Source organism: Nelumbo lutea, chromosome 1, assembly GCF_056320005.1.
Source record: "Nelumbo lutea isolate HS-2025 chromosome 1, American lotus-T2T, whole genome shotgun sequence".
Classification (NCBI taxonomy): Eukaryota; Viridiplantae; Streptophyta; class Magnoliopsida; order Proteales; family Nelumbonaceae; genus Nelumbo; species Nelumbo lutea.
Window position 1 is genome coordinate 192,127,716 of NC_142684.1, and position 24,343 is coordinate 192,152,058.

Here is a 24,343-nt window from a genome sequence, read left to right on the forward strand (position 1 = left end):
TTTAACCTTTAAGTCAAATTAAAAGTTCCTCACTGCGTCGAGATTGGGAGGGTACAGAGCGCCGGAGCAAATCAAGAGAACACGGGTAGGATCCAGAGCGCCGCTGGGAGTGCCCCTGAATTGACTTGAAATAGATCGGTGGCCATCTCTTCGTGGAGACGGGTAGCGGTCGTTAGCGGCTAACTCTTCCAGCTTTTCTCTTACAAGAGGGATTTCAGGGCTGCAGTGATGCAGAGAAAAGCGAGGATGATGAGCCATATCTCCATAGGCTGACTGCGATTTTCTGCTTAATTTTCTGTTGAAATTGAGGAAGTGCAGTGCAACCAACCCAGAATTGAGGACGTCAATGATTAGATGAGATTTCTGCAAGGCGAAAAGGTTGAATCCAAACTCGTCATAGAGAAAACCCGTGAAAAGTTATTCGATCGATTAGACATCTCTAATTTGTAAGTGGAACAAGTTTGATTTCATTTTTTTTTATTATTTTAAAATTGGTGAAGGTTAATCTGGGCAGACCCATCAACAATCGAACACGTGAAAGCGATCTGGTGACCTATGATAATTCAGTATTTCCTGCCACCTCAACAACAGGCCAGGTCAGCTTGGGTACCTGGATAACCTCGTTCAAGGCCGAAGATGATACGACCTGCAGCTTGGGTACCTGGATAACCTCGTTCAAGGCCGAAGATGATACGACCTGTTGAAGTGATAGATAGGTAACTTCTAAAAACTAATATCGTACGTCTGCAAATCTCGTCCTCAATTGTGAAACAAATTCTTAAGAGGACTGAAGGATTAAGGTATTTTGTAAGACTTATGACAAATCAACTGTATAAGTGCACCCCAATGTTACAAATATGCACGATTATTTAATCACTGGCCTTGTAGATCGTGCACCGTCAAAAATATTTTCGCACATTTTTAGATAAATGCATCTTTTTAATTATGTGTCATTTCGCCCGATGAACGGTTTTTCGAGATTTCTAGTTTGTTGGAGCTGCAGATCTTTGCATCTGGTGGTTGGATTTGTAGCGTTTGCTGTGAAAATTTATCTAGGGTTTCTTGAAGGGGTTGTGGGTTGTGAAGTTGGGATTTGCAGGTTGTTAACCGATTTACAGTGTTACGGCGTATCATCCGTGTAGGACAATGCTGCAATCGAGCTTCTGCTTGCAGCACCCTGGCGATCGACCTTCGACGGGATACTTGTCGGGTGCATATTGACAAAGTCGCAAATGATAGCTACTGCAGTTACCTCTGCTACACCGGCGAAAGAACTAGGGGAAGGGATTGATGGAGAAGAAGAGGGATAAATCTGACGAAGCTTCCTTTCTGCAAAAAGAGGGACAAATCTGACGAAGAAGAATAAAGAAAATAAAAATCGAGCTCCTTTTCTCTTCTATGACCGACGTCGAAGAGATTTCCTCCTCTCTCTCATTCTCTCCCCGCCTCCGCTCTCCCCTGTTCCACCATCCACCAGCGACGGTTGTGCCGCTGGTGCATACTGCCTCCCTCTCTATCGGCTTGTACTTTCTCTCTCCCCACAAAGTTTAAAAGCAAAAAAAATCAGACCCCCAATCATATCTCAAACTCTCGACATTTTTTTTATTTTTGAAGTGGCCATTAGATTGAAATATTCGGTTTTACTCCCTCGTGCTTGAGAGCTGCAGTCAGGTGAAGGGTGAGTAATTAAATAAATTTTGATGGGTTTGTTTTGTTGAGAGAATCGATTATAGATGAGGATCTGTTGATTGTATCAGGTTGTGTTTTGGTAGCACTAGTAGTCATTGGAGAGTTAGAAGGTGTCACTGGAAGTTCGCTCATCACCTACGATCGGAGAACAGGGAACTCACAGTGGTGGTAGTCTCTCACTGTTCCCACTCAACTCCGGCATACACCTGATCGATTTTCGTTTTTGTTTTCTTCCCTAACTCTTCCCCTCAAGAGGCATATTCAGAGGTTAGCAAGAAGTTGGCAGGGAAAAGCGAGGAGAGAGGGAGAGAGGGAGAGAGAACGAAAGGGAAGAGATTGTAAGGGGCTATCCCTTACAAGCTGAGGTGGAGGAGGCCATCCCCGCAGCTAGTTAAGGACCAAGCTGACTCCGTTTGCCGTTGCCACTGGGAAGAGATTGTAAGGGTAAAATGGTGGATTTAGTCGATTGTTAGAAAATAGGGGTAGAGTTAGTCAATTTTTTAAATCTTAAGGGTAATTTAAGAAATTTTCTGTTTATCTATTCATATGAATCAATATCCAAACCCTTTCAATCTCTTTTTTTTTAATTGATTCTTTTTTCTCTACTGAAAAAATTAATTTATTTTTCAAGTTTGCCCTTTTTATTTGTTTTTGTTATTTATAAAGTTTGTATTGTTTCTTAAACCAGCCTTAGTAGTAATTATATGAATATTTTGAATATTTTCATGCATTTTTTAGAAGATTTTATCACAAGGGTTTAATTGCAACTATGTCATAAAATTTAAGAGAGGTTATTGTAATTATTAAACTTTAAAAAGATTTCAGCAATAATCAAAAACTTTAAGGGGTTTTTGCAATTTACCCAAAAAAAACAAAAATAAAATAAAATATCTAAATCTCCTACCAACAAAATACATTCCAACACTCTATCTAGTGGAATCCTTTTTTTTTTTTTTTTTTCGTTTCGAGTCATGTGAGATGTATAGTGTTATATCAGACTAGCGGGGGACCCCTACTTCACAAGGGCTAATGAGAGGATAATGATCTCCTGAATATGCTTTATATTCAAAATAAATACTTAGAATTAGTTTTGTCAAGGAGTTTATAGTCAAATAAGGCAAGAGATGTAAGAAATCAAAATGAAAATGTGTTGGTGTTTGTCCTATAATAATTGAATGAAGGAATACTGTATTCCCTTCCATTACAACCAGCCTAAAATGTTTGTATAATTTTAAGTCTGGCTTGTAGAATTGAACCCATTTTTGTTTCATAACTATACTTTTCAAACCATGCCACCTGCAGCCATCACAAAATTAGCTGAATTAGTAAAAGCACAAAACCGAAGGAGAGCAAAACTCTCCATTAGTAGAAACTTTTCAATATAAATAAGGATTCCAATTATTATCTCTATCCCCCATTACTTCTTACTTGATTGTATCAAACTCAAAATCAGAAATATGATGATAAGTTTATCAAGAAACCGAAAATGTGCACCCAAAGAGGAAAGATCAAGTGGACATGCTAAGTGGAACCATAAAATAGACCACTTAGTTTAATTGTTAATGAAAAGAGGCAATCTTTAACAAGATAACCACATTCTTATCCATTTATGAAATTATGAACCACCGGTCATGGTTGCAGGTGAGAATATCTTCTACCAGAAGCCACTGCCCCTCTTGCACAAAAATGGTCCATACAGTGAGTTTAAGAAATGAAAAAAAAAATGGTAAATTAGAAAATAAAACCTAGAGTTCAAAAAAAAGGACTTACTATGGTTTCATTGCAAACATATAAAGCAATAAAACCAAAGACAAACCTATCAAAAAAATAAATAAAACTAAAGTTTATCAAGTTGCTAAATTCTAGTATCAGTTATCAATTGGCTACAAAAATAAATAGAGTAGTAGCAGCATCACTGTAGAAGGGAGAAAATATTTGAAAATTAGCATATAATCAAGAGGAGCTCACCATGGCCCCATGATGATCCTTAATCATACCATGTGTTCCCACATAAGTGGTATGAACAAAATCAATCAATTTAACACAAAGTAGTATAAATCTACCCTAAGACAATTCACTATGTAAGAATTAAATGAAAATACCACCAATGATAGGAAATTGCTAATTAAGGCCAAAATATTAAGAAAAAAAGGTTGTAAATTAACAAAAAAGAAAGCTAAAAATATTAAGTAATTGTACTAGGTATACGATCTCCATGTTTAATTTTGTGCATGTGCAAAATGCGAAACCAAATCAAATCATTGGTTAGATCTAATGAATAAACCAACCAATTTCAAGAAAAAGAAAAACAAAGTTAGCATTCATAAACAGACATGATACTCCCAAGCGTAGAAATCAACATAGCAACATTCAGCTATTGAAGATTTAAGAATCTACTTAATGATGTATTAGTTAGGACCAAAAAAGGTCAAAATTGGTGAAGAATATAAAGGATTCTAGCAGCGGGCAAGGAAGGAGAAGGTAGCATAAATAACAAACTCTGTCAACAAATTCTCCAAACCTAAATCCAAGCAATGAAAAACCATCATCACCTATCCTTCCAAACAAATCTTCCATCAAGGTCACTCACTTACCTTTTCATTTATTCTGGTTAAGATTCTATTCTTTCTTTAATCCTTCTGAAAAAACCATGTCCTGGCCAAATATAAACATGTCTCTTTTGGTACCATAACTTGGCATTCTCCCAAAAACTGCTATCAAATCCTCTCTACTCTTGATTGTGATGATACCACCCAACCTCTTTTGGTCCACTCAATAAAAAGGTCATCACCCAATGTTGATCACACCTATCTGTGGCCTTGGGAGGGACAATTCTATTCTCTTAATTCTTGGTCATTACTGTTTTAAATCCATGTGCATCATAAAGATGGCTGATTGAGTCAGTTGGATAGAAAAGGTGATACCTCATCAATTTTTGTTTTGTATAGTACACCAATAGTAGGAATCTTAAAACGTATAAACACACAAACAAAACGGAACCTACATGCACAAAACCAAGGGAACACAATAAATAAATGTAACAAGATGCACAATAGGGACAGAAATATATTACCTGATCAATTCTTGTTTGAATTAAAAATGAAAACTTTCAACCAAACCCAAAAAGACATAAATGATTCAATCTCAAAAAGTAAGTAAAGAAATACATTCTTTTAGAATAATTCTGGTAGCAAGTAGCACAAAGAAACACAAAGCGCCACCAAAACGAAAAAAGAAAAACAAATTGACTAAACAAATTAGTCGTGGATTGAGCTCTCTCAATCCCGCTCATTCCTTGGCCCCATACATAGCGATAGATTTGGCTCCATACATATTCAATCTTGCTATGCGAGAGTGAACCATTGGAAGTGGAAGGAAATCAATAAATGAGAGAAAAGTCAAGCAAAATATCAGAGATAAATCGAGAAGAAACTCATATAATAAAAAATGAAAATAGAAATCCTATCAGAGACAACCTATTTGAAAATCAAAAACAGGAAAAAAAAAGGGATTAAAGGTTGAAACCCTATCTGAGATCGAAACCCATATGATTAAAACCAATGGAAAAGAGGAGAAGATAGGGTGGCAAAGCAAAGAAAGAGATGGAGAGAAAGAAAGGTTAACGGTAAGCTGGGGCCATTAGGAGTCTGGTGAGAGGGATGGAAGAGGTTAGTGTTAGAGTTCCCTTGCGATAAGTTAAGTAGAGAGAGAGAGGGGAGTTTCTAGAAGAGAGACAGGGTGAGAGAGGTAGGAAAAGAATCCAGGCCGAGAGAGAAAGAAGGGTAAAGTCATACATTGGGATAGGGTATCACGTGTGTAAACAATGATTGACCTCGCACGCACACTTTAGGCTTAATTTGGAATTGCCAAATAGTAATCTCTTGGATGAGGGAAACAGGGAAATCTCATGGAGTTTTAGGATCTTAGTGAAGACAGGCACAAATCCTAGGCAATAGTTGAATAGCTGATCCAAGTGGGTGCCTAGGAATAATACAAATGTTTTGGCTGACACCTTAGTGAAAGTAGGGGATGAACTTGGAACTTCTCTAAGTTGGGAAAGAAATGGTATAAACTATTTGATGTGTTTATTCTCTTTCTTTACATCCATCTGCTTATATTATTTGTTTATCTCCTTTATTGGATAGTAAACTGTTTGATGTGCTTATTCTCTTTCTTTATACCCATCTACTTATATTCTTTGTTTCTCTCCTTTATTGGATAATCACCTATAACAATAGTAGGACACTTGCCGCATTGTTTCTTTGTTCTCATATTCATCTGTGACCTGTTCAACAAAGGGAAATTTACAACACAAATCTAGAAACAATGGGTTTCATTTACTGAAGGGAGTGAAATCTGCAGCAATGCATTATTAGACCTTGAAACTCCTATTATAATTGTTGAACAAACAATATTTTAATGGTGGAAACACTGAGAACACTAATGATAGTGTTGTTTCATGTTTTTAGCATGTTGATAACACACTTGCAAGCACTAATTTCTTGTCTTTTTGCATGCTTGGTGTATGATGCAGAAAATAAAAATGATTCAATAATATTTTAGTAAAAAAGAAAATGAGATATAATAGTAATAGGAAAATTGGATTGTACAAATGGCATGGGACACAAAAATATGAAAATACAAAGAGGAATCCATTCAAGTGTCATTAATAGGCTAGAGACTTTTTTGTTTTACAGGCCACAACCATGAATGTTTCCTATGTCCTTATTTACTAATAGAAAATACAATAATCATCATTTTTTTCCATCAAGCATTTCATCAAAGAAAAAAGATACAAGGATGAGGAAAAATATAAAAAAAAAATAGTATATGTAACAGAAGGCCAAAGGGAAACTTTATTAGCATTTTGATTTATATTGTTTACACAGTTAGTTAATCATGGGTAAAATTAGTAGTTTGAGGTTGTTGATGAGCATGAGAATCTAAATATGCCATTTAGGCTTTGTTTGGTTAAAATAATAGAGAGTAGCAAGAAATTGAGGAGAGAAAGTTGTTAAAAGGTTTCTCTTTCATTTTCTATCAAACCCAACATTTCTTTGTTTAGCTACCTTATCCACAACACACATTAACATTTTTGTCAAACCATAGGGGGGCCAACCCCTAGTTCCTCCCCTACTTCCTCCCACCTCCATACTCTTTTATATAAATTGGTAGATCATTATTTACTTCTTAGGCTCATTTTGGAATTGCCAAATAGTAATCTCTTGGATGAGGGAAACAGGGAAATCTCATGGAGTTTCAGGATCTTAGTGAGACAGGCACAAATCCTAGGTAGTAGTTGAATAGCTGATCTAAGTGGGGCTATAAGGGAAAGTCTTGTCTAGGGATTACCTAAGATGGGGATGAACTTGTAACTTCTCTAAGTTGGGAAAGGAATGATATAAATTGTTTGATGTGTTCATTACCTTTCTTTATATTCATCTGCTTATATTCTTTGTTTCTCTGCTTTATTGGATAGTAAACTGTTTGATGTGTTTATTCTCTTTTTTTTTATATCCATCTGCTTATATTCTTTATTTCTCTCCTTTATTGGATGGTCACCTATAACTTATTCAATAGTCGGACGCTTGCAACATTGTTTCTTTGGTCTCATAGTCATCTGTTTATATTCTGTTCATCTAGCAAAATTTACAAGCCTGAATTTCACTCATTTTAGAAGATAATTGGAACCCATCTTATTCAATTCACAGGAACCATTTTGTACCAATTTATGATTTAGCTTTAGACTCATTGTTCGTGTAATGATTATGCATACAAGACATAGACCACTACAAGAATTTTTTATTATATGGGCATTACTTGAACATAATTTAGAGGAATTTTATGAATGCCTCATAGTGACAGATCATGTCTGATCATAACCAGATACTATCAGGCAGTGGGGCACACTACATCGAAGTCCCAAGTGGAAAAGCAATTTCATGGAAAATAGAAACTCCCAAAAACTAATTCTTACACATCTCCAAAGCTTATGCCCAATAGAAAAACATCAACAGACAGAATATCTAAGACAACTAAAATCCTACAATCAAGTTCACAATATGGCACTAAAAATGCAATAGAGAAGTAATGAAAATGATGTTTGAACTAAATTGGAAAATTATTGCTCGTATTTTCACCAAAAATGGCTCAACTTATATATAAGTAGATTTAATATAAATTACATGCAAGCACATAAATTCATTATGATAAGAGTTCTATTTACTTATTTTTGGTTTCTTCCAAAACATTGGCCTCTTCTCTTTTTCTTATCACATGTTATCCTTATTCGACAATGAAACTTCTTGAAGCTTGTATTCCTAAGATTCTCTTCAAGAAAATTATTCTATTGGTCAGGTATGAAAATTGTTGCTACTAAAGTTATCTTTATATAAAAGAAAATTACATAATTCTTCTGAAAGTAAGTTCCACACATGAAAAACACTAGTAGCCTGTTTTATTACTCTTACTCTAGAGACTCTTCAATGAAAAACCATGTTAATGTGCACAGAAGTGTCAATTCCAAGTAGAGATAATAAACATCGTATCTTTACTCCAATTAGTGAGAATGGACACTATACCTTTACATAAATAGGAAATTAGCAAATTATAGCTTGTCGCATGCATGGGAGAGAGTTATAGCAATATCACAATGTTGTAAAGTTAGTTGTACTTATATGGCTTCATAAGACATATAACAGATTTGAACGAATATATTTACCTATGAACTCTTCAACAGAGGTGCTATTACTATTTAATATTAACAACTATCAGAAGTACCTTAAATTATAAAAAAAAAAAAAAAAACCTTTTTAATCAACAATTAAAGAATGCTTTTCAACTGTTACTTTTAAAAACTTATATCTACTTCAGTAGTCGCAGGGAAGTTTTCATATAGCCATTGATAAGTTACCAATATTATTTCTACATCTAATTAACTATCATACAAAGGAATAATCTATTGCTACATTAGGAACAAACATCAAGTTAATGTTTTATTGACAGATGAGAAAAACTCTTAATACCATCCATAACTACAATGGGCCTCAATAATGTTCCAGTAAAAAAAGAAAATGGGGTATAACACTAATAGGAAAATTGGATTGTACAAATGGCATGGGACACAAAAATATGAAAATACAAAGAGGAATCCATTCAAGTGTCATTAATAGGTTGGAGACTTTTTTGTTTTACAGTCCACAACCATGCATGTTGTCTATGTCCTTATTTGCAAACAGAAGCACTACAAGAAAATAGAGTTCTAGTGGTAGTTTTCGACCCGATTGTATGGTGATTGCCACTAGAAAGATGGATTTTAAGCAGCAGCCCACTCTCTCTCGCCCGCTAAAAATATCCATGCCTCTCCTACCCTCTCTCTCTCTCTCTCTCTCGTCTCTCTCCTTTTCTCTCTCCCTCTCTCTTAGTATGGTAATAGGTTTAATGATTCTTCTGGGAAGTTAGATTTCTCCGCTTAGTTCGAGCCCATCAAATTTTGATTGAGACATAAAAACATTTTTACCATATACTCCAAGTAAGTCGAAATGAAAAAACACCAACTGTTTAGTTTATCCTATTTTGGGAACTAAACAAGGTTGTTTTCTTCATCCCAGATTAACCTCACTAATCCTCTATTTTCTCCATTTTGTTTGTCAGATTATCTTATAATTAATGAAAGAAGAATCTATTTGGTTATACTGTTGTTCAAAAGCTTTGTTCGGGAGCTAAAGGAGATGAGGGAAAGGATTTCATGCAAGTCGAGGAGAGGAAGAGAAGGAAAGGATGTGGGTAGCCACAAGATATTGCATATTAGCCCTAATGTGTCAAGTTCCAAACGGATTTGATTGAACAGGGCCCATGGGCTAACCTACCTCCGGAGTTACTTATGGATGTGATCCAGAGAGTGGAGGATAACTAGACATTGTGGCCTGCAAGGAGAAGTGTCATTGTTTGTGCGTTTGTTTGTAGTTCATGGAGAGAGATTGTAAAAAAGATTTCAAGACTCTTGAGCAATGTGGAAAGATTATCTTCCCTATCTCATTAAAGTAGGTTTTTACGCCTCTCTCTCTCTCCAGATAATATTCTTTTGTTCTCTATTTTCTCTACTACTTTTCTTCTTCTTTTTTGTTGTCATTGCTTCAACTTTGAATAGCCTGAGCCCCATGACTCGCCCATTTAGTGCTTTATAAGGAGGGACAAATCAACTTCTACTTATTGGCTCTATCTTGGTCTTTGCCCTGGTATATACTTTATTTTGCAAATTTCTTCATCTCTTAAGACATTATTTTTATTGCCGCATTATATTTCTTTTACTGGTCATTGTTTGAAACTTTGAATTGCTTATCCAACAAAAATTTCAACTTAATTAATTCAATATTGCTTGGGTGATTATTTCTACAGATTTAATGCAACCATGCTTGCTTTGCTCATGTGCCAATTAGGTGTCTGGTTCCATTTTCCCCTTGTTTGTTAGACTAGAAAAATAATATATCAAGACAATCTTTATTTTATTTTTAGAGCCCTAATTTATATGTTTGGGGGTGAAAAAAATATGAATTCAGCATAATTTGATTCTCTTAGAGGTGAAAATTTGGGTATAAAAGCAAAAACCAATGCTCATTCATATAACATTTTTTATCTTTCTAAGAAATTAGAAAGTTCTTGTCTTGAATACTTGATCTTTTGTTGCTTCTATGTTTTTGATGAATGGTAGCAATGAATGTCACAGTGCAACACACACTGAATTGAGTTCCCAAAGACATGCTGAGACCCATTAAAAAAATAGTTTTCTTTTGCCCTCTGACTAGAGATGTGCCTTCATCAGGCCCTTAAAATAGTTATTATTAATCAAACTTGATTATTTTTGAAATATAAATTAGAAGCTAGATCATTTAGAGATCAATAGAACCTAATCATAAATAGCTTGTTTTGACCACCATTAAACTACAATTTTGAATTTAGCTTGATACTATCTTAGTGATCTGTGAAAACTAAAAAATCTAACTTGATAGAATAGTTATTGGTTAAGTTGGATCTTAAAATTGGTTACAAGACAACAACTCTTAATTTTCCTTAAGTTGTAGATACCTTCATTTTGTAAGTAAAAGAAAAAAGCTCTAAAGCAAAATTTGCATTTGTTGCTATGATACTTGGATATCTGTACAAGGGAGCCACATCGTATTAGATACTTGAACTTTAAATGATATTTGTATCCAATACCATATACATCCATGTCCTCACCGAATCTGAGTAACATAACCTTGTTGGCCATAACAAATAGTCCTATATACTAGTGCCTCACAAACTCCAAAATGAATATGGTAGCTTAACTTTGCTTTGATCATTGCCTAAAAGTCTACATTTACAAACACAAGAAGTATGTAGGTGGAGTCTAATTAGGCTGATATGATTCATTTGAGATTTACTATGTTAGCATTGTTACTTTCCCATTAGTTCCAGAAATTTCTTATTGGGATCCAATTGTTTTTTGTGTAGGGATCCAAAATGTTAGCATTTCTTATTGGAAAGAAATATCTTGATGTGTATGACACTTGGATATATATACCTCTATAAAAATATATGCATATGGTAGAAATTTAATTAAATATGACAAGACATAAGTGTTAGAGACATTTAGTTCCAGAGATTTCTTATTATGATCCAATTGTTTTTTGTGTAGGGATCCAAAATGTTAGCATTTCTTATTGGAAAGAAATATCTTGATGTATATGACACCTGGATATATATACCTCTATAAAAATATATGCACATGGTAAAAATTTAATTAAATATGACAAGACATAAGTGTTAGAGACAATTAGCTTCAAAAACTAAATATAAACACAAGATATAAGCATATAATGTGGGATACATATACTCATTTTTGTGTCTAGAACTTTTTGGAAATGGAGAATTGTATCCCTATTTCCTGTATCCACATTTGTATCTAAGCACCATAGGTTTCAATGTGCTTTTTGTGTAGGGCAAGTTAAGGTGACATGCATTTCTGGATTCTTAAACTCTATAGTTAGGCGTTTAGTGTTTCTAATATAAAGTTGAAGGTTTAATAAAAAAAATATGGAAAAGAAACAAGACAATGCATGCTCGACAATCTGACAAGCCAAGATAGAGAAACAAGGACTTTCTAACATTATTGTAGGAAAAATGACATTCATTGTATAAATTAACTATTAACCTATGTCAAATAAGGAGAAAAAGAAAATGTCATAGAAATTTTCTCCAATAATCCATGGAGTGTCTGAGTTTGACACATGTCCTCTATGGACACTTCATTCATTTAAGAGAGTACATGCAACATTGATTTTGACACAAGCTTCATGAGACTGAAGTTTGTGGTATTTGGATTGGTGGTAATAGGGAACCTAGGTGGTTAAATCCAAATATGATTGAAGTTTTTGTGTGGTAACAATAGGCTGAAACTTAGTCACTAGATTAGAAAGCAGATAGAAAGCAAAAAGCATTAATGTTATTTTTTTGTTTATTGAGGAAGTTTAAGTCAAATAATAGTTGATTACTATGATTCAAAGTTTCAAACATAGTCTAATAGTTAATCAGTACAAAAATCTCCTTTTTGGTTTGAGAATCATATAAAATGGGTATCTGGATTTTAGGAAATGAAGAGTCATTTCCCTATTTCTCATTTCTATGTCGGTTTTAGTATCTAGGAATCATATATCAGCCATTTTCCTTGTAAAATTTTTTATCGTCCTCGACTTTGGGTGGGTTTGGAACTAGTCATGCTCCCTTGTTTGCTAGATGCATTTTCAAGCTTTCTAGTCTTATTAAGTTGCTGATTGACTATTGCAAATAATCCCCTTTTAGATAGAACTAGGTTTAGTGGTAAGCACAACTCTATCTGCGCAAGAGATTGTTATAAAAAAATATCTGGCCTACATCAACCATAAATGCAAACTGAAAGATTGAGTAGTGGTTGTGGATCATGTCCACTTGATGGCTAGGATAGGGTTAAAAATTAAAGAGTCTGATTGTGGGCCATAGGCATTTGAAAGTGATTATGGACCATTAATTCACTATTAAACTCGTTATTTATTTATTTATTTGACAAAAGAGAACCACTAGAGAAACATTAGGATACATAATCATGCCCATCTTACATGTGTCAAAATGTCTCAAAAGTCAATCACTTCCATGTGAGTGAAGACTTTAGAATTATTGGTATGGTTACCGAAAGTCATTTATGATTAGAAATTGGACTGTAGTCAAATTTGTTAGTAACTACAGAGTTGGTATGACTTTGTTAATGTTATTTTTTTCATCACTAACAGAGCAACCATTTGTATATGGATAAGGTTCGTTGTTAACATTAGCAAAGCTGAGAAGAATAATATAGAGAAAGAGAAGAATTTTTCTTTTTAGGATATGAAACCTTTCATGAGACTATAGTACAAATAATTGGTGGTGGAGAGATGTTTAAGCATGGAAATCTTTTCAAACAACATTGAGCATGTCAAGAGATGAATTTTTTAAGATCTTTCACTGTCTATATTAAAATATGATTTTGAAGAAGGGGTGGAATTAAAAGCAGAGGGTTGTTGTCGTCTATGATTACTGATAACTCAAGTAGGTTCTTTCAGAGCTGAGGATGAAAATCCTCAGAATATCCACTCACTTGAAACTCACTGCTTATATTGCCACTTGTCAACTCTTTTGAATTTTGAAAATATGGAATTATCAATAATGTGATATATGCCACCCTAGTATTCAAACTTGACATAAATAGTATTAAATTACCACATTAATAATCTGAATCTCGAAATTGAATTCATGTTAGTCTACTCTCCTAAAGAAGAAGTTGTGCTTCTTTTCAATGTTAATTAGTGTTTCTTATCAATAACAAAACTGAAGGAGTTCATTATTATAGGGAATGTACCTAGGTTTATCTAGATTCTCAGAGGCAAATCTAGACTGGAAACTTAAAACTAGAGGTTAGCAAAAACATGGAATTGTCAATAATAAAGCATGGTGATCAAAATAATCTTCCTTCCCCTTGGGTGTTGCCCCTAGAGGAACCCATCCTTCTCTACTCCTTTCCTAGCCATCTTATCTATACAGAAATGGCTTATTGAGTGGTCCATTGGTATAAGATACTCTCTTTGGAAGCCAAAGATCTAACCTCTGAGAAAATGATGTTGAGTTGACATGGGCATCTGCAATGCTTCCAACCTATTATTTAATGAAACTAGTAAGTGTGTTATTTTATTGTTTTTATTGATAACATTGATTATGGTTCATTGGACAACAGAGTGCACTGATATATCTCACAAATGGCATTGCATAGAGTGATTTCTATCTCAATAATAGTCATGTTTCTGTTTCTAGGAGCTATCAATTTGGTCAAGTATCTACTAAAAAAGTGATTATTATATTGTATAATCACTGCTCTTTTGTTTTTTTTTTTTTTGATTTATATAATGTTTAGATGTTGCATAGTTTTTTTCCCCTGATTCTTTTGAAACACACTCCATTACCACCTCATGAATGAAACCTCACTTGATAATTTTGTTTAGGTAATTTTTATGCTATCAATCTGTTAATATATATCATTTTACTTAAAATATTTTATGATATACATTTCTAATCTACGATTTTCCCCATTGATTTGTAGATTATATAGATGGAAGACCAATTTTATTTATGAAGGATGTGAGTGAGTAAGAAAGAATCCTCTTCTTCTTCTTCTTCTTCTTTTTGATGTGAACCTTGTTTTAATTTAGTATTTTGATGAAGGGTCCTTAATTGCAACATTCTCTTGAATATATTTGACTACCAGGGAAGGCTCATAAAGTGCGTGAGCAAGCCTTTACTAAGATTCCTCTGCTTATTTTCCCAACATAATAAAGGTCCATGCATCACAATTTGTCACTTTTGTCCATAGACACTTCTAAAAGTATTGCCAAGTCTAGAGATGAATTCATAGACCTTACTTGCAATGGAATGTTGAAGGAGTATTTGAAAAATTCAATGTGATGCCCAGGAAGAACATCATGACATCAAACATTTTGATTAGTGGGTTTATACAAAGTGGTGATTTGGAGACTGCTTGGAAGTTGTTTGAAGAAATGCCTGAGAGAAACCTCGCGACATGGAATGCAATGATTACTGGACTTACATAGTTTGAATTCAACAAAGAGGCATTGGGTTTGTTATCTCAAATGCATGAGATTGGATTTCGACTTGATGAGTTTACTCTAGGTAGTAATCTTAGAGGTTGCACTGATCTGAAAGCACTTATTCCTAGAAAGCAGATCCATTGCTACATAATGAAGTCTGGGTTTGATGGCAATTTGGTTGTTGGGAGTTCTCTGGCTCATATGTACATGAAATGTGGATTTGTGGAAGAAGGGGAAAGAGTAATAAAGAGAATGCATGTTCATAATGTTGTCGCCTACAATACCCTCATAGCTGGCAAGGCACAAAATGGGTGCTCCGAGGAAGCCATGGATCAATATAATCTTATGAAAATTGCAAGATTCAGGCCAGACAAAATTATCTTTGTCAGTGTTATCAGTTCATGTTCAGAATTGGCAACACTTAGACAAGGGCAGTAGATTCATGCTAAAGCTATTAAGTCTGGAGATGCTTTGGTAGTATCCATCTTCAGTTCATTGATTAACATGTACTCAAGGTGTGGGTGTTTGGAAGACTCTATAAGGGCCTTTTGGGAATCTGAAGATGAAGATGTTGTTTTGTGGAGTAGTTCATTATTTGTAATTGAAATATTCAAGTCTGATTATGTATTTGTGATTCAAATATTTTGAATAGAGATTTTTTTTAAAATTTTATTTGTAATTGATGTTTATTTATTTTTGTATTTTATTTCTATTTAAATGAATACAGAGAAAAGAATAGGAAATTTGAAGAAAATTAGAAAAAAAGGTTATTTGAAAAAAAAAATATATATATATATATATATATATATATATATATATATATATACTTTTCGTGGCAGTCGCGACTACCGCTAAAAAGACTTCTAGCAACAGCTTAAAATTTATACTGGCAGCCACGAAAACTGCTGCTAGAATGCTTTAGCAACAGTTGCTTTAGTGGCAATTTGTCGACTGTCGATAAAGTCTCTAGCAGCAGTTTTAAGGACTTTTGGCGAAAATACAATAATCATCAATTTTTTCATCAAGCATTTCATCAAAGAAAAAAGATACGAGGATGAGGGAAAATATAAAACAAAAATTAGTATATGTAACAGAAGGCCAAAGGGAAACTTTATTATCACTTAGATTTATACTGTTTACACAGTTAATCAGGGATAAAATTATTAGTTTGAGGTTGTTGATGAGCATGAGAATCCAAATATGCCATTTAGGCTCTATTTGGTTAAAATAATAGAGTAGTAGAAAATTGAGGAGAGAAAGTTGTTAAAGGTTTCTCTTTCATTTTCTATCAAACCCAGCATTTCTTTGTTTAGCTACCTTACCTTGATATTTTTCCACACCCGTATTGACTTGAAGTCATGGTGCAAGTTGTTTTTCTCCTCACAATTAGTAGCCAAGTTTTATCATATATACATAACATGGAAGATATACATTAATATCTTCCACTAGTGAACACAAATCACCAATGAAGAAAGTAAATGGATTGGGGGATTCTCCCTAGCTAGCCCTTTTCTAAAAACTATGAAAATGTAGAAAATAAAAATGATGCAATAACAAGAAGAACCAGGAGTAAAAGGTAGAAGAACCCAGGCAACAACAAAAAGAACCTGGCACAAAAAAATAAACAAGTCAACACATAGTTCAATATCAGTACAAAAAAAAAACTTGGTTTGAAGTAAATAAAGCAAAAGAACAAACATACAAACACCAGGCAAGAACAAAAAACAAAAGAAAATAGAACGAGAAGAACACCCAAGTGACAAGAAGCAATATATATATAAAGATCAACATGACAATACATCTGCCCAAGAGAAGAAGTGATTATGGATGTCGAAGAGAAGAAATGATTATGGCTAGAAATTATTGTTATATCTAGCCACAATCGAGCATGCAAGGTGACGGTAGCATGCAAGTGATGAAGAGATACAATCAAACACAGTCGAGTGCTATCTAGCCACAATCGAGCATTCAAGTGACAAAGAGGAACAATCAAACACAATCGAGTGCTATTAGAAACATTGACAAAGAGACAGATTAATCCCAGTAGTAGGCAAGTGATGGATTAACCCCAGTCGAGCAATGACGGGAGATCTACAAGGCAGCACAAGTGACGGGAGATCTACGAGGCAGCATGCATTACTTGGGTTGTCGGATTTCGTCGTTCATTTTATCATGCAAGGTAGCTTTCCTTCGAGTCATCGGATTTCTTCCTCGGATGGCAAAACAGAGCCATCCTTGAATGGCAAAACATGGATAAAGAGACCTTCTTCCTTGAAGGTCGTCGGAAACAACAAGGAAACTTGAAGCTTGTCGTTCTCCTATTCTCCCTTTCTCCCTTGAAGGTCATTGGACTCTCTTGGAGGGCAAAAGACACCTTCCTTGAAGGTCGGCATTTTCCCATTCTTCCCTTGAAAGTTGCCATTCTTCTCGAACTCGAAGGTCGTTTCCCAGACTCAAAGGCTGCTCCTTAACCCTTGCCCTTGGACGAAAGTTAGGGCCGAAAGTCTCTCTATATGCTCTGTTTTACACGTACAAAACATCTGCACGTAAGATGTGAAATCTATTCGCATAAGTAGATTCCATTTTCTGAATAGGGAAAGCACCCATTCCATAATATATATATATATATTGAGAGAGAGAGAGAGAGAAATTAAAAGGGTGTTGGAATGTATTTTAGGAGATAAAATTAGATATTATACTTCGAGCATCATACATTTTTCCTAACAAAAAATAGTTAAGTTTCATAAATGATAAGAATATAAGTTGAACGATCATATACTAAATTAAAATATTAAAATAATAAAAGTTCAAATGTGCATAAAATAGAAATTTATTAATGGTAATTTTAGATTTTTTATTTTGAGTATTAAATAAAAGGGAAAATTACATTTTAGTACCAAGTACTTTGGGTTTAATCTCACTTTGGCCCCCAAACTTCAAAACATGTCAATTCAATACCTAAACTTCCAAAGCATGCCAATTTAGTACAAAAGTGTTACTTGTTGTTAAGTGACATGTGAAAATAAACAAATGTCCTTTGGGTGTCATCTAATTTTCTTTACCAACCATCCAAATGCCCAAATAGCCAATAGAGAAAAGTAATTTGTCAAAAATCAATCTATTGTTTTGGTTCAATCTTGATTCCTAATGAGGAAGATGATGAACAATGTCAAAGGGTAATTTTGACATTTTCATAAGTTTTAAGTCACACATGTCATCACATGATAGAGATAACTCGCACATTGCTAGCAGTAGGGACTAAACTGGCGCATTTTTTAAGTTTAGGTACTAGATTTGCACATTTTGACGTTTGAGGACCAAAGTGAGGCTAGGTCCAAAGTACAAGGTACTATTTGCAATTCTCCCTAAATAAAATAATAACTATTCAGCTAACAATTATAAACCTTTTAAATTAGAAGTTTCAAAATTCAAAGTTAAGAACTTTTTGGTGCCAACAATATAAACCCACTCATTCTCCTTTCTAGACATGTCTTCTTGATTGCAAATATGGCTGGTATCCAATGAATATTGATATCTTCAAAGATCCTTTGATAGTTGGACAGCTCATTGAAAACCCCATAAATTGGTTACTTCATTGTTGTAGAATAAGTTTATTAATTAACCATGATTCCCACTATTGGAACAAAAAAAGATCTTTTTGGTGCCAACAACATAAACCCATTCATTCTCCTCTCTAGACATGTCTTCTTGATTGTAAATATGGCTGGTATCTAATGAATATTGATATCTTCAAAGATCCTTGGGTAGTTGGACAGCTCATTAAAAACCCCATAAATTGGTTACTTTATTGTTGTAGAATGAGTTTATTAATTAACCATGATTCCCACTGTTGGAACCTTTCTTTACTTGAACATTTTGTTGACTTGAAGATCCTCAATTCCATTAAGAGTACTAGATTTCCACTGCAAGCTGATGATAGGTTGACTTGGACATTGACCCCTCATGGTCATGGCCAATACACATGTAATTTTGTGTACAAAATACTGTCTCAACAAAGTTGAGTCCAAATCTTCTTTTTGGGTGTATAATAGTTTATCATGGAAGTAGTTTTGGATAATTAAGCTATTCATCCCTCATGTGAAATTGTTCTTATGGAGGTGCTATATGGGAGCTTTACCTCTCTATATGGAATTATCCAAGTGGTCTAGTCGGGTTGATCCAGTTTGTGCACTTTGCCATGAAGAAGCGAAATTAGTATGTATTGATGATTTAAGTGGGATTGATTTCCCATTACCAATGCTAGTGAGAGGTGTCATTGTTATATGATTTATATGGAAGGCAGGAAACATGATAGTGTTGGTCAATTTGAAAATGATGCTAAGAGGTGATGCAAATTCTTTCTTCTGACCTCAAGCCCCCATATAGAATCCACTCAATGATTCAAGATTGTAGGAGTTTATTCACATAGTTCCCTATTGTTGAATTTCATCATAGCTCATACATCCCATTGTTGTAATCAAGTGGCCCACGGGCTCTCTCAATACGCCATTAGGCATAACTCAAAAACGGGATGTAATCCAATTGCTTGGTGAATGAATTATAACTAAAAAAGATTATTAAAAATTATTTATAGCCAAAATTGTTATCACAAATGCGACCATATATATGATGAATCATTTATATAATTGTATGGTCACCCAACAATTTAAAAGAAAGGTAATGACTTAATTGATTTGATTTATGCAAAAATGTAATCAATAAAAAAATAAATCCATTAAGAAGATGAATGAGAAAGATAAGCAAACTTGGGATCTTGGATTTATAAGAAGAAGAATAGGCTCACTTGAGCTAATCAAAAGAAACTAAGAGAACTTGGTTTTCCCTATTGTCTTTTCATTTTTACTCTTTTTATATGGCTTACCATCAATATTTTGAATTGTAAAAATATAAAAAGTATATTTTTTATATTAAGTATTGTCTCTTTGAAATGTCATTGATTCTTAAGAGTGACGCCCTTTTACACCTCTGCTTCACACCTAAATTTGGAGCACTTTAAAATAGTGTTCCAAAGATATAGTTCTACGAATTAAATGCACCAAACATGAAATCGCATCTCCTACATTTAGATCAACTTATTGCCACCCTCCAATAAACACAAAGGTGGATCAAACTGATCAAAGGAAAATTAAAAAATAAATAAATAAATAAGCATACTTTTTGTGGATTGGTTAGATGAAATAAATAAAAATTGACATTCAAATCTAGTTGGAATCTCATGCTAATAAAACACATTCCAACACCCTATCAACATGATATAACACCATACATCTCACCATGAGACTCACCATAAAGGTGGGACCCACATTGTATGAGATGTGTGGTGTTAAATCATGTTGATTCATATTGACTAGATGGTTGAACCATTGGCATATCACCCAAATGTAAAAGTAATTCCATTCCTATCTCAAGTTATAAAATATTAGTTCAAATCATGGAAAGGGCCATCTAGAGTAAAGTGAAAACCATCATGAGAATACTTTGAATAAAATGAGAACTAGGAAAAAAGGAGGAGACATCTACCACAAAGGTGAGATCTACAAAGACATTTGACCTCGGAAATGTGGTAGTATGTTTAAGTTTCTAGTAAATGTTCATGTGCTTTTTTATGTGGCAATTTTAGACAAATACGATAGTGATAGTAATAATGTGTTACAACTCTTTTTATATTTCAATGCATATAAAAATACTTCTTATTTATTATACTTATTTTACATTTAATATGATGAACATATAATAGTATAGATGTGTCCAAATGTTTTCTACAAAAATTATGTATTTTTATGAATTTATCTTTTTAGTTTTTATTATTTAATTATGACACCATCGGTTGACCTATATTTGACCTGTAATGCCAATATTTGCTTTGGCATTAGCATATATTACATCAATACCACAACCATTCCAAAATTTTATAAGGTATTATTGTAAGACAATCATTATTTTAAAGTAGGCCTCAATATTTTTCTACAAGTCAAATGACACACTATTTGGATTTGCATTGTTTAAAATATAACCACTTCATAGGCCATAAAATACTATCTATGTGTGTTATCGTTCAAAATGCCAACAGGGTGTTTGTATCATGGTATAAGTGTTTTGTTTCTATTTGATTCGTGCATTTGAAATCATGAAGAGAGTGGATTATTTTGCATGATTTGCAATGCCTAATTTTTATCATTGTTTATGAAAGAGCAACACCACTATTTGTCACAAACTAGTTTGTGGGCCTTAAAATATATATATATATGCTTGAGCTCAAATATGTGAGTAAGTTTGTTTGGCTACTTGGCCCATGAATGGATATAATCCCAGTTCTATGTGGGTTGGGCTAGTCATCTGGATTTGGCATAAGTTAATGAAATTAACATTTTTTTAATTTAAAGTTTAAATATATTTTTATAATCAATACTACACAAAAGATACTCATAAAATTTTGTTACACATTATAATGTTTACATAAAGTCAATACATCAATCTAGTTTGTGAATCTTAACATGGTTTATAAAAGGTTGGGAATGGCCATCCATCAAGAAAATTAGGGGTGGTGAGATCCATGCCAATAGAAATTGAGACAGAAGGGACACAAAGTCTTGTTCAATATAAAGGGTAAGGTTGTTACACTCTCAAGAAATCATGGAAAAGGGAAAATCCATAGAAAGTTTATAAGAATATTATGAACATTTTCAATAACTATTTTGCAAGTTATTGTTTCTCAATTATAACAGTTACTTTTGTTTTTCAAAGTAAAACCAACCATATTATTGAACAGCCCCAAAGGGATATTCAAAAACCAATACAATTTTGTTGATGTAGGGGTTGATTTTATTTTTAAGGCCCACTAAAGGGGTATTCAACAAAATATATGGTTTATTTTGTTTAGAAAAACTAGTACAACATAAAAAACAATATAATTTTGTTGATGTGGCAAATGTTTTTATTTTCAAAAACAAAACCAACCATATTGCCCAATTCCCTCTCAAAGCCCATATTGATAATCATTACAATCAAATTGTTGTTCACATTTTCCTTGGGCATTGTTCTATATTTGTACTATGAGTTTCTTGGGTAGGGCCTTTATTCGTTAGTTTGCGTTTTGAAACTATGCAAATAAGTGTAAATGCAAATATGTAGAGTATAAAGTGGTTCATATAAATTGCAAAGTTGAGTTAGTTTTGCACCGACAAATTTACCTTCTTACTAAACAGACTTTTAGTTGTAATGGATGCAAACATGAATTCCAATAAAGCATATGCCTTTTTTTATCAAAAAGCCCACTTGAATGCAAATTTGCTTTTTTTGTAGATGTACTTTTAAATTTTGTTATCAATGTAAATATGCATTGGAAAATGTGTTTTCTGTCATTTGTCAATGCATAAATGTAGTATTGCCAAACCCAGGCAAAAGTGAACGAAAGTACAAATTTACCTTGAACAAGGATTTACACTCCATTTACATCATTTCCAAATGCAGCCTTAGGTTCTATTTTCCTAATTGTGTTAAAAAAAGAAAAAAACTTGAGTCATTTGATCACTAAAAGGGGGGAAACTTGTGGAGATATTGAATTGATCTCATAGCTCACAACACTTTTTCAGTACTCTTTTTTTCCCTTGAAACCAGTTAATAAAGTATGGGATATAGCTTAGGGGGAAGACCTTTTTTTGCTGATTTGCTTTGTGTTTAATGTTGCTAAAATGTTTTTTTCTTAATCCAAGCATTAGACAAATTAATCCTTTTCATATATTTATTAGGGAGAATGACCAATACCCCTAGTGTCAGAATTTATAGGTTCAATGTATGGTCGGGATAGGTGTCAGCTCGGAATTGATGCCAATTCACGAGCGGGCGTGGGTGCATAGAGTGTGGGTATCGGTCCATTTGAATGTTTATAGCCCTACAGTGTAAATTAGAAATCTGCATTGGGAAAATCCGTACTTTTCCGTATTTGTTATTTATAAAATTCTGATTATGCCTAATTTAATTATATAGTTCATTTAACTTATTTTGTAGATAATCTATTCACCAAACAAGTTAAAAGCTCACTACTATCGGCCAAATTAAATGGCTTTTTTTAAGAGAAAGCTTAATAAAATACACTCAAAATGTTTTTTCCTTAGTAAACCAAATAAGCAAATTTAATGCCAATGTTTCCTAACACCGGATGATTGTTCTTAGCTGGTCTTGTTCCATCCTACAAGAAAAATCAAGCAAAATTAATCATTAAAAATTTCTCTAATTTCAAATGGTAGCCCACTGTCCTGACTTTATATTTGGTTGTCCAAAAAGGGGGGAAACTATGTGGAACTTGTAATTTGGGTGGACATGAATTAAGCTTTGTATGAGTTATTTGAGTTCTACTTATAAAAAGCACAATTTGGTTCAGCCTAAATCAAGCTCGAGCTCAATAAACCTTGGTTCGGGGAAGCTAATGAGTTTAATCAAGTTTGGACCAAGTTGAGCCAAGCTAATTTAATTATATAGTTCAATTATTGGCTTGAATCCAACCTTATAAATTGTAATAAAGTTGAGTATCGAGTGGAAGTCCATTTGTGATTTTTTTACTGTTTTTTTAATTCATTTTATTTTATTTGTATTATTTTTCACATCAACCAAATAGACCCTAAAGAAGACATCATTCAATTCAAGAGTTTTTATGTGTTTACCTTGAGTGCCCTCTCCAACAAAATATATTCCAACACCCTTCCAACATTATTCAACACCACACATCTCATACATGATACATGGCAGGACTTAGTTTTATGGTGGGTCCAGTCTCATGGTGAGATGTGTTATGTCAGATTATGTGTGGAACGTGTTGTGTTGGCAGGAGATCCCAACTTGCTTAAGGGTATGGTTTATGGTGAATTCATATCCCCTACCAAAAAAATGTTGCATATCTCATGTATGGTGGTCCCAGTCTTAGTCTAAATTTCCTTCTCATATAAGGGCCTCACACCCACTTCACATCACTTTGTAGCTGTGCATTTGGAACATCTTTCCATGAATGAAAATATATAAGTATGGGGGTATTAATTCAGATCTGCTCGCCCTCCTCACACCAACCTCATAGCACATCAACGTCTACATTAGTAACACTTCCCATACCTGCATGTTGTGAGGAGTGATTTTGTGATGAGCAAATCCAAATTTGGAAAATATTATTTGATGTGCAATTTCATCATGCTGTGAGGTGGGTGTGAGACATTGGGATTCTCCACAAGCAAAAATTCTACAAACACCATTAAACCATGAGAATCCCACCACATATTGAGAACATTAATTTCCCGATGAATTTAACATAAATGCATAGAAGATATTCCCGATGTGTAGATAAATGCTATGAAAGCAAAGCTTTTCCTTGCAGTACATCGGGACTCATGTCGAAGGATTATTATGTGAGGAATAAATTCAAACTCACTCTTATATATAACTAGTAGGGCCCGTGCAATGCATGAAAAAATTACAATAATTAATTAATTTTATTAATT

At 33.8% G+C, this 24,343-nt stretch overlaps 1 long non-coding RNA gene and 1 pseudogene across 3 annotated transcripts; both read left to right on the plus strand.

The window, feature by feature from the left end:
• The first annotated feature begins 10 nt into the window (after positions 1–10).
• On the plus strand, positions 11–946 carry LOC148880067 (uncharacterized). 3 transcript variants are annotated; one of them, XR_016104460.1, is made up of 2 exons: positions 11–446; positions 501–946. It is a non-coding gene; the product is annotated as an uncharacterized LOC148880067 (long non-coding RNA). The 3 variants fall into 3 exon arrangements; XR_016104459.1 differs by having other exon boundaries at positions 11–378; XR_016104461.1 differs by having other exon boundaries at positions 51–446; positions 515–946.
• Positions 947–3,320: 2,374 nt separating this feature from the next.
• LOC148880068 (pentatricopeptide repeat-containing protein At2g41080 pseudogene) lies at positions 3,321–15,485 on the plus strand (annotated as a pseudogene).
• Positions 15,486–24,343: the final 8,858 nt, after the last annotated feature.